The sequence below is a fragment of the Callorhinchus milii genome, unplaced genomic scaffold, assembly GCF_018977255.1.
Source record: "Callorhinchus milii isolate IMCB2004 unplaced genomic scaffold, IMCB_Cmil_1.0 Scaffold1377, whole genome shotgun sequence".
NCBI classification, from domain to species: Eukaryota; Metazoa; Chordata; class Chondrichthyes; order Chimaeriformes; family Callorhinchidae; genus Callorhinchus; species Callorhinchus milii.
In genome coordinates this window covers 1,986-8,376 of record NW_024706118.1, presented here as the reverse complement: position 1 = coordinate 8,376, position 6,391 = coordinate 1,986, and the positions used below count along the sequence as shown (strand labels likewise).

The window sequence follows — 6,391 nt, the reverse complement described above, 5'->3', positions numbered from 1 at the left end:
CTGGCGAAACGTCGTACTCAGATTGTAAATGTTGAGACTTGGCTCTCCAACACACCGGTGTGCTGTACTAGTGATGCATTGGAATGTTCTGTTTACGTGACAAACCTTATTAATTGGCTGTGTCGGGTGGTGGCGGGTTTAACGACACATTTATACATTTACAGCGATCTAACCCAAAAAAACTATTTTATGGAGAACCCATCGTGGGGGTGCGGCAGTGCTGCCACCTCCTGGCCACTTCAGGATGTGGCAGCACTTTCCCACTTTCCCACCAACCTGGCCATGGCGACAGAGAGAAAAGTTTGTTTCGTGACAGTCAAACAGATATTTTAAATTGTCGAACTTGGAATTTAGACAAATCAGCTTCAGGACCAAATTGAACGTGCCGGGTTTTTGTTCCCACCGTGCGGAGACCATTAGCTCACTCCACTCGAGAGACGGCTTAACAGCGGGCGACTGAACCCGGATTTGAGACCAGCATGTCAGCGGCGCCAGCCCAGCGCCCTGCCAGCTCCACGCACCACACCAGGATAGTCCTCGTGGCGACTTGATCTCGTGCCGCGGCGCTGCGTGGCAGTCGCTCGCTCGCTCAGAGGGGCACGGAAACCACGGGTGGGCAGAAAAGCGGCCACAAGATGGACCCACTGCACCAAAAATTGCCCAAGCTCTGCTGTCCTCTACGTATGAAGGTGTTGGCGCCCAATTTAATGTTTAAAGACGGGCGGGAACTGGAGCACTAGGATAAACCCACATTTGCGAGGGGGAAAATACTCTATCCTGTACAGACAGGAACATTCTTGATTGAAGCTTTCGTGACTGCAGGAATCCATACTCTTTGGTTCTTTCGGTAAAGTCACGTAGTTAGAAATAAAATAAAATTTTTAAAGTCGTGATTTATTTTATTTCTAACTACGTGACTTTACCGAAAGAACCAGAGACAGGCACATGTGTAGTCCATCCACATCTGTTGCACTGCCTTCTCGTGGCGAGCCCAGGGTATGGCCTCATCCTCGACATCGATCTCTGCGTGTGCGGTGATCCACCAACCATCGCAAGCTGCTGCCTCCACAGCAGCGGAGCCACCACTGCCACCGCCACCACAGCCACCGCCACCACCACCACCGCCGCCACCACCGCCACCACCGCCACCACCACGGCTAAAAGGGCGAACAGGGTCTAGAGGTCCGTCTTGTCGATTCGCACAAATTTCTCGCAACCGTCACCCCCTCCCGTCCCCGCTCTGCACCCCCCGCGCCTGTGGCGCACAGCAAATAGGTCGCGGGCGCTACGGCGCGGTGTGGAAGGGGGTGCTGGACGAGTGCACGGTGGCAGTGAAGGTGACGTCGCTGGAGAACCGGCAGAACTTCCTGAACGAGCGTGAGATCTACCGCCTGCCGCTGGTCGCGCACGGCAACATCACGCGCTTCATCGCCGCTGAGGAGCGCAGCGGCCCTGACGGCCGGCCCGAGTTCCTCGTCGTCATGGAGTACTACCAGCACGTGAGTACCATCGGCACGTGAGTAACACCACCACTGGAATTGTGGGGTTCACCTTGATGAAATAAAATAAAAATAACTAAATCACGACGTTTCGGAGGCAACACAAGCTTCCGTCATCAGGTGGAACCCCAGCAAAAACATTTTACTGTATTGGGCAGAGAGAGCTGTATGTGGCAAGGGATTATATAGGGTAAAAGCAAGGGAGGAGGGATGCAGAGTATGGATCCTTGCTGTCACGAAAACTTTAAATCTAGAATTCACCTTGATGCTCGGCAGTTGAAGTGTTTTCGCCTTAGCCGTCATGCATGAGTGTTTTTCTGTGGCAGTGAGGCTCTCCCGAGTAAACAAGCGGAGTAATAATGATGATGATAGTAATAGAGTAGTGTGTGTACGTTGAACTTCTTTCGCACCGTGCGTAGCCAATCGTGCTAATTGGAGGTGCGAACCGTGCCAATATAACAGTGACAACGATGGGCGTGGGGTGACTGAGCAATGCCCATCTGTGTTCTCCCCGTGGCCGCGTGGATTTTTCTCCGTGTCCTCTGGTTTAGAATCAATGTTGCGCGTAAGAGCATTTGGCTGCGACACATTGTCGCATCACGACATCGGCCACTTTGCCGAGCTGCCATTTGTGATGGCTAGGCCGCTTCTGAAAAAGAGCTAAGCAGCAGCTGAGTGGAGCTCAGCTGGTAACATAAACAATGGTTTATAATAAAATATAAATAAAACAAACGACGTTTCGATCGCAACACAAGTGGTCGTCATCAGGCAAAGGAGTTGGCCGATGACGATCGAAACGTCGTGATTTATTTGATTTTATTGTATTTCTACCTACATGACTTTACCGAAAGAACCAAAGAGTATGGATTCCTGCAGTCACGAAAGCTTCAAATCAAGATTGAAGAGTTTTAAACTCTCATGCCACCCCCTCCCCCCACTGTGCCGTGGCTCCGTGTCGCGCCGGTCCCCTCGCTGCCCTCGCGCGTGACCCCAGGCGCGTGCTGCCGCCCCGCAGGGCTCCCTGAGCAACTTCCTGATGAACAACGCGAGCGAGTGGGAATGCTCGTGCCGCCTGGCGCATTCGCTCACCCGGGGGCTCTCCTACCTCCACTCGGAGATCGTCAAGAACGGCGACTACGGTTTGCATCCCGGCGCGAGCGGCGCATTCTCTGTCTCTCTCTCTGTCTCTCCGTCTCTCTCTGTCTCTCTCTCAGTCTCTCCGTCTCTCTGTCTCTCTCTCTCTGTCTCTCCGTCTCTCTCTCTGTTTCTCCATCTCTCTCTCTCTGTCCGACTCTCGGCTTCGTGATGAGCTCACAGGGAAGGGGAAGGGTGTGATCACCGGGAGTTGTTTGATCGCAGAATGGAAATAACATTGAATCTCTCGGCCTGTGGGCGACGGCCCCATTCCGAGTTGAAGAATCGTGAAGCACGGCGGTGAGCGCATTGCGTTATAAACTGTTGAAACTAAAACGATTTTATTTTACCGGGTAAGGCCCCACTGAGCTATACAACTATTTTTCATAAGTGACCTGGCTATAGCAAATGATCGCTCAACGAAGTGGGATTATCATCACGTGGACATTTATAGCAGCCAAACACTTGGAATGTGTGACGTTCATTCTAAATGTGGAGGGAAAAACCGGACGGACCCAGAGAAAAATCTACGCGACCAACACGGCATGCATGGGGAGGTGTGTATCCAGCAGGCAGATTGACAATTCGCTGTAAATGTTATTCATGAAAACCCGCTGAGATGCTGGGTTCATACTGGGTTTCCGCTGCCTGTGATGTAACCAGACTCTCAGCACGGCCACCAATGACTGCACAAGAGAAATCATGTATAATGGGATTTATTTCAGTAATTTAACACTCAAATAAATTGAGAAACATGCGTTTAGATTATTTTGCTGCTATAAATTTTCACGTGATAGCCTACTTTGTTGAGCTATCATTTGTGCCCCGGTTGCTTCTAAAAATAAGTTAATAGCTCAGTGGAAGGACGTGATTAACCAGGTAAAGTCTTAACTGACTGTGATGTTTTCATCCTACCTGCCTATGTCAGCTGTTATCTCCGACTCTCTGTGTGTGTCTCTCTCTCTCTCTGTGCATCTCTCCGATCTCTACTCCAATGACCCGGGTGCTGCCGCGGGGTCCACTTTTTGCCCCCCCTCTCTCCCCCCGCCCCACCCCCTCTCCCCCCTGCCGCCACCCCCTCTCTCCCCCTGCCTCCTCCCCCAACTACCGAGGCCTACTATATAACCTCGTGCCACGGCAGATCTCTCGCCTACTTCAGCAGTTTTGTCTTGCTGTGGTTGTCCCACCTGATGGCGATTGCTTGTGTTGCGATCGAAACGTCGTGATCTATTATTTTTCTACCTACGTGACTTTACCAAAATAACCAAAGAGTATAGCTCAGTGGACTTTACCTGGTAAGATGAAAATATCATGGGACCTGTCCTGCCAGTATCAAAATATGATATTGGCAAACAAGGTATCCCATGATGTAGCTGCTCACCTCAAGCTATAAATGCTCTGATAGTGCATTGTCTTTGTACTCTTCATTTTGAGACTAGGCCCTAAAGAAGGTAGTCTCTGGTGTAGGCCAATCAATTTCAAAGCCAATGCATCATACATTACATTATCAGAGCATGTTTGTTTGCATGTTCACCACAAGTACTGGGTGTGCTTAATGCAGCACTGATTCCTTGCAAAAACTGTTACCTATTTGATGTTTGGACATCTTAACACCTCTTGTTTGATTTCCAGAAAGGGTAAAACTTTCGATTTAAAGCTTTCGTGACTGCAGGGATTCATATTCTTGGTTCTTCGGTAAAGTCACGTAGAAGAGAAAAAAACAATAAAGGAATAAAAATAAAACAATAAAATTCTCACGACGTTTCGATTGCAACACAAGCTGTGGATTTCACACTGATGTTGATTGCTTGTGTTGCAATCGAAACGTCTTGAGAATTTTATTGTTTTATTTTTATTATTTTATTGTTTTTTTCTACGTGACTTTACCGAAAGAACCAAGAATAGGGTAAAACGTATTATAATTTTCATAAGGTAGAAAAATGTAGTTTTATTTGTGTTTTTTTTGTGATTTGTTTACCTTTCCTACAGTTTGCACTCCCGACCGTGTTTTTGTATCGTTTGTTGTTGTAGCGTTCTGACCCCGTGCCCCTCATCGGATTCCTCCTGCAATACAAATAATTATTCAATATTCTCAATGGTTTAACATGCGACACGCAGCTCTGCAAGCCACCAAAAAGTGTTCTCTGCAAGCGTGCAGAGGGAGGCCGAGTGAAGTGATGTTCACAATTCGTTCTGTGATGTCGTCTTGCCGAGACATTTACTGACACAAAGCGATGCACTGCTCTCTGCAGATTTCCCAACAGAAAACGGCCATCGTCTCGTCAACCGCCACTGCCACTGAATGGAACGCGATCGGTCGCGGGGATTGATTTTTTGTTAATCCACTTTTTATTTACTTTCATTTCAAAGGGTCGTTTTAACGATCGCAATTCCCCCACTCTGCCGCCCCCGTCAGACCAGTACAAGCCCGCCATCGCGCATCGGACTTGAACAGCCGGAACGTGCTGGTGCGCGCGGACCACAGCTGCGTGCTCAGCGACCTGGGCCTCGCCATGAAGCTGACGCGACGCTCGCCAGTCCAGCGCGGCGGGGACGACGACACCTCCACCATCTGCGAGGTGCGGCCGCATCGCAGGATGGCAGCTGCTCCTCCGCGCACTTCTGTGGCTTAACTCCATTATTATTATTGTGTTTTTTTCTACACGTGTGTATGTTGAACTTCTTTCGCACCGCACGTAGCCAACCGTGCTAATCGGAGGTGCGGGGGAAGGAGGGCACAAACCCCACCAGGCGGGGACCACGAGTGGGGAGCACGGATAGGATGAGGGAACAAGAACAAAAGTGAGGAGATAGAAGGGATGGGGGAAGGCGGAGAGGGGAGGGGGGAGAAGGAGAAAGGGAATGGGGAGAGCACTGAAACCTAAACTGCAAGGCAAAGTAACTTTACACACGCCCAGTGAACGTATCGCCAGATAAAGTCCTGCGGACCAGTGAATAACTGCTGTCCATCCCCGGAACTCTGATTATTGTTTTTGTTACGTTTGTACGAATGTTGAACATCGCGCCGTATGTAGCCAGCCAGGCTAATCGGAGGGTGCGGGGGGAAGGACAACAACAAACTAAAAAAGCACCGCTCCCACGCGCGCCACGCCGCCCGTCACAGGCGCTCGCGAACAGCCCTCGCCCCAACAGCCTCTATCGCTACACGGGGCATCTTCGGCTTTTGTCTGTGTGTGCGTGCGTGCGTGCGCGGCGGCCACGCGTACGTTCAGGTGGGGACGTTCCGCTACATGGCCCCGGAGGTGCTGGACGGAGCCATCGACCTCACGGACTACGAGACGGCGCTCAAGCAGGTGGACGTCTACTCGCTGGGCTCGTCTACTGGGAGATCTTCATGCGGTGCCGCAACCTCTTCCCCGGTGAGACGCACGCGCGGTCCGCATGTGGCCCACCCATGGCCCACGTGCGGCCCGCGTGTGGCTCGCGTGTGGCCACCCACGCCCTACGCATGGCTCACTTACGTGTGGCCGCCGGTACCCGAGACTCCGATCCGCCGTTCAGATGAGGCCCCTGCAAGAGTAAATACCAGCGTTGCCTTGCCATCGATTCCCACGATACGATATTACAATTGAAGATGTGACGGTGATCACGATATCGGCGCTTTGCTGCACTTCCTGCACAAATAAAGATAACCGAAAGGTCCTTCGACTGCAGTTCACTCAGCAGAGGCTGGCAGGCCTCCAGTCGGTCCAGTCCTTACAACCTCGCGATGACGCTCATGACCATGCTGGCAGTTG

The 6,391-nt window shown here is 51.1% G+C and overlaps 1 pseudogene; it reads left to right on the top strand.

Moving 5' to 3' along the window:
* The window catches only part of LOC121852801, a 6,398-nt pseudogene extending 239 nt beyond the window's left edge, over nucleotides 1-6,159 (top strand).
* The last annotated feature ends 232 nt before the right edge of the window (nucleotides 6,160-6,391 follow it).